This window comes from Syngnathus scovelli, chromosome 2, assembly GCF_024217435.2.
Source record: "Syngnathus scovelli strain Florida chromosome 2, RoL_Ssco_1.2, whole genome shotgun sequence".
Taxonomy (NCBI): Eukaryota; Metazoa; Chordata; class Actinopteri; order Syngnathiformes; family Syngnathidae; genus Syngnathus; species Syngnathus scovelli.
Genome location: NC_090848.1, coordinates 28,802,492 through 28,807,500, shown reverse-complemented (window position 1 = coordinate 28,807,500; position 5,009 = coordinate 28,802,492). Strand labels below are relative to the sequence as shown.

The 5,009-nt window shown below is 62.9% G+C and overlaps 1 long non-coding RNA gene across 1 annotated transcript; it reads right to left on the bottom strand.

Annotated features, from left to right (window-relative positions):
* Positions 1–2,459: 2,459 nt before the first annotated feature.
* Positions 2,460–3,329, bottom strand: LOC137840094 (uncharacterized). Its single transcript, XR_011086537.1, has 2 exons — positions 2,797–3,329; positions 2,460–2,654 (listed from the first exon to the last, which is right to left on the bottom strand). It is a non-coding gene; the product is annotated as an uncharacterized lncRNA (long non-coding RNA).
* Positions 3,330–5,009: the final 1,680 nt, after the last annotated feature.

Sequence of the window (5,009 nt, the reverse complement as noted above, 5' to 3'; positions counted from 1 at the left end):
ATGAGCGAACGGTCGAGTATCCAGCGGCTCGGAATCCAGGAGCGGTGCGCGTCGTCATAACCCTCCCAGTCCACGAGGTATTGTAGGCCCCGACCACGCCGCCGCGATCGGAGCAGGGAGCGGACAGCGTAAGCCGGGCCCCCATCGACGAGCTGGGGCGGCGGCGGCGGAACGGGCGCCGGCGCCAACGCGCTTTCATGGATGGGCCGCACACGGGACACGTGGAACGTGGGATGAACCTTCATGGAGTCTGGAAGGAGCAGACGGACTGCGGCCGGGCCAATCACCCTCTGGATAGGGAACGGTCCAACAAAACGGGGCGCCAGTTTGCGGGATCCCGCTCGCAGCGGCAAATCCCGCGTCGAGAGCCACACACGCTGCCCCACTCTGTACTCCGGAGCCGGCGTCCGGTGCTTGTTCGCCTGGCGGGCGTAGCCTGAAACAGAGCGGAGAAGAGTGGCCCGGCCCCTCGCCCAGGCACGATGACAACGGCGGACACAAGCCTGGGCCGACGGGCACGCCGCACCACGCTCCTGGTGGGCGAACAAGGGTGGCTGGTACCCGAAGACGCAGTGGAAAGGCGAAAGTCCCGTGGCCGAGCTGGGAAGGGAATTGTGAGCGTACTCTACCCAGGGAAGCTGTTGTACCCACCCGCGCTGGTCTCCGGCGGCCATGCATCGGAGAGACCTGCCCAGTTCCTGGTTCAGGCGCTCCGCTTGACCGTTGGACTGAGGGTGAAACCCCGAGGAGAGGCTGGCCGTGGCGCCGAGGACTCGGCAGAACTCCGTCCAGAAGGTGGAGGCGAATTGAGGTCCTCGGTCTGACACGATGTCTCGTGGGAGACCGTGGTGACGAAACACCTCCCGCACCATGATGGACGCTGTCTGCTTTGCAGATGGGAGCCTAGGCAGAGGGATGAAATGCGTCATCTTGCTAAAACGGTCTACCACCGTGAGGACCACCGTGTTTCCCTCTGAGGGGGGGAGGCCCGTGACAAAGTCGATCGACAGGTGAGACCAGGGACGCTGGGGAACCGGCAAGGGTTGAAGCAGCCCGGCCGGAGGACGAGTAGGCGTCTTGTAGCGGTTACAGATTGAGCAGGCTCTGACGTAGTCGCTGGTGTCCACTTGCCAGGTGGGCCACCACAAACGCTGTGCCACCACCTACCTCGTGCGTGCAGCGCCGGGATGACAGGCCAGGCGTGAGTCGTGCGCCCATTGCAGCACGGCCGATCGCAGGCCTTCAGGGACGAACAGGCGACCCTCCGGGCAGTTGCTAGGGCCGGGTTGATCGCGTGATGCGGCTTCCACTTGGCGTTCGATCTCCCATGTAAGAGCCGCCACCCGAACCGAGCTCGGGAGGATAGTGGGAGGCGGACCCTGTCCCTCCTCCCCACCAGGAAACAAACGCGACAGGGCGTCCGCCTTCGCGTTACGGGAACCCGGTCTGTAGGAAAGAGAGAACTCAAACCGGTCAAAGAACAGAGCCCACCGTGCCTGTCTCGCTTTCAGTCTCTTGGCCGATCTCAGATACTCCAAGTTGCGGTGGTCGGTCCAGACAATGAACGGAGTGGTGGCGCCCTCCAGCCAATGTCGCCACTCCTCCAAAGCCAACTTGACGGCGAGGAGCTCCCGATTACCGATGTCATAGTTCCGTTCTGAGGCTGACAAACGGCGAGAGAAGAAGGCGCACGGATGGAGACGATCGTCTTGGCGGCTGCGTTGAGACAACACCGCCCCGACACCCACGTTCGAGGCGTCCACTTCGACCACGAACTGTCTGTCGGGATCGGGAACTCTGAGGATGGGAGCGGATGTGAACCTCCTCTTAAGCTCCTGAAATGCTTGTTCTGCCCGTTCTGTCCATTTGTATGGAGAGGCGGGGCTGGTAAGGGCGGTGAGTGGCGCGGCCGCCGTGCTGTATCCACGGATAAAACGGCGATAAAAGTTCGCGAAACCTAAGAATTGTTGCAGCCGCTTGCGTGTCTCGGGAACAGGCCATGACGTGACCGCCTCCACCTTCCCAGGGTCCATTTCGATGGATCCCTCACGCACCACGTAGCCGAGGAATTTGACAGAGGAGGTGTGGAACTCGCACTTCTCTGCCTTCACGTATAGCGAATTCTCTAGGAGGCGTCGCAGCACCGCCCGAACATGCTTGATGTGTTCAGGAAGCGAGCGGGAGAAGATGAGGATGTCGTCCAAATAAACGAACACAAATTTGTCCAGCATGTCTCGTAACACGTCGTTTATCAGTGACTGGAAAACTGCTGGGGCGTTGGTGAGCCCAAACGGAACCACCAAGTACTCGTAGTGTCCGCTCGGGGTGTTGAAAGCCGTCTTCCACTCGTCTCCCTCCCGGATGCGGATCAGGTGGTAGGCGTTGCGAAGATCCAGCTTGGTGAAGATGGTGGCACCCTGAAGGCTCTCAAAGGCGGACGAAAGAAGAGGCAGAGGGTATCGGTTCTTTACGGTGATTGCGTTTATTCCCCGGTAGTCGATACACGGACGGAGCGTGCCCTCCTTCTTCTTCACGAAGAAAAACCCCGCTCCCGCAGGTGAAGAGGACGGCCGTATGATGCCGGCTGCCAGGGACTCCCGGATGTACTCCTCCATAGCCCGGCGCTCAGGAGCGGACAGGGAGTAGACGCGCCCCTTGGGAGGGAAGGTGCCGGGCAACAGGTCGATGGCGCAATCGTAGGACCGGTGTGGAGGAAGAGAAGCGGCCCTGGCTTTACTAAAAACCTCCTTGAGTTCGTGATAAACTGCTGGGACCTTGGAGATGTCGGGACTGTACCTGGGCGGGGCTCTGCCGAGTGGGCTGGTGGCCGCCTTCAGGCACACTCGATGGCAGCGTTCGCTCCACTGCCGTACAACCCCCACCTCCCAGTCCAGCACCGGGTTGTGCTGCCGCAACCAAGGGTGCCCCAGGATGAGCTGCTGTCCTGGGAGGGAAAGAAGAAAAAACTGGATGGTCTCGTGGTGATTGCCGGAGAGCAGTACCTTAACCGGTTCTGTCACGAACGCCACCTCGCCAATCAGGCGGCCATCAATGGCACGCGCGGGAATGGGCGGGCTCAGAGGGAGGAAGCCGACACCCCACCGACGCGCCAGGCTAATGTCCATGATGTTCCCCTCCGCGCCGGAATCCACCAAGGCTGCCACGTTCTGGTCGCCCCCCGCAAGCTGGACACGTGCCTGCAGCGTGAGCGTGCTGGGACTGGGAGAGCCGGTGCTGGTCGAGCTCACGCGGATCCCCCGACGCCGCGTGAGCTCCGGCCTTTTAGCGGGCACCCCGCCACCCGATGGCCCCCCTCCCCACAGTAAAAACACAAGCCCAGCGAAAGGCGTCGACGGTGCTCCTCCGAGGAGACCCGAGCCCCTCCCAGATCCATGGGCTCGGCGGGTGGAGTGGTGGGCGGGTCCCCAGCAGACGGAGGAATGTGGCCACGCGGATTCCGCGGGGACCTCCTCTCCCGATCGCGCCGCCGCGTCCGGATCCGCCGGTCTACTCGGGCCGCCAAGTCCATCGCGCCCCTCAGGGTTCGCGGGCGATCGTACGACACCAGTTCGTCCTTCATATAATCCGCGAGGCCGTTTAGGAACGTGCTGACGAGCGCTGGCGCGTTCCATCCGCTGCTGCCGGCCAACGTCTGGAATTTAAGGGCGTACTCCGCGACCGATCGGCTACCCTGACGCAGCGTCGCCAGTTCCTCGGCGGCGTCTTCGGCGGCGGATCCCAGGTCGAACAGGAAGAGCAATTCCTCTGCGAAGGCGTCGAAGGAATCGCATGCCGGGGCCATCCGTTCATACTCTGCCAAACCCCATAGCCGCGCCTCGCCCGTGAGGTGGGTTAGAACGAAACCGACCTTGGCTGATTCTGACGCAAACGTGACGGGCTGGAGGCTGAACATTATGCGACAGTTGGTCACAAACGCCCTCACGTGCTTGGGATCGCCGTTGAACTTTTCAATGTTGCCGAGGCGGGGCTCCGGGACGTCCACGAGCCTCCTGGCCTCGGCAGACGGGCGGTGCGGGGGTGCCGTGACAGCCGGGGACGCAGCCACCGACAGTCTCTGGAGGGCTTGGGCCATCTCCTGCTGCTGCAGCTGTTGTTGCTGACCAACCTCGATCAGGTTCCAGATGTCGGCGGACAGGCTGCTGATGGCGGTCTCGGCTCGCTCCAGTCGGCCCAATGCCGTCTCGTCGTTCGCTGACTGCATCGTGTTGGCCAGTCTGTACTGTTAAGGATCGGACAGTACAGCCAAGTGCGTAACGACGGACTTTATTTGAAGGGGATGATGGGAACAGCTGGCGCTGGAGCGGCGATCGGGCTGGAGAGGACAACGATTCTGCGAGGGTTTCGAGTAGTCAAGTGAGTCAATTCTCTCCGGGAATGATGAGCGAAGCAGCATCAAGGGACAGACTGGCACTCGGGTCTGCGCTGGCAGCGCTGATATAGCGCTGTCCATGAACCCGTGGCAGGTGACGGTGATCCCACTGACAGGGGGGCGTGGTCCCGTCGCAGGTGGCACCAGCACGTGACACACCTCCGCGGTGCTTACAAACAGCCGATCCGCTCGGCGGGGGCTATTTTCGGCCACTTGGCTCGTGCGCACGGCCTCCCGGATGTGCCGGGCGGGTGCGCGAGCTCGCCGGCCGCTGGAAGTCGAATGAGGCGCCGCGACCACATCCGCGGTGCTTATAAACAGCCGATCCGCTCGGCGGGGGCTATTTTCGGCCACTTGGCTCGTGCGCACGGCCTCCCGGATGTGCCGGGCGGGTGCGCGAGCTCGCCGGCCGCTGGAAGTCGAATGAGGCGCCGCGACCACCTCCGCGGTGCTTATAAACAGCCGATCCGCTCGGCGGGGGCTATTTTCGGCCACTTGGCTCGTGCGCACGGCCTCCCGGATGTGCCGGGCGGGTGCGCGATCTCGCCGGCCGCTGGAAGTCGAATGAGGCGCCGCGACCACTTCCGCGGTGCTTATAAACAGCCGATCCGCTCGGCGG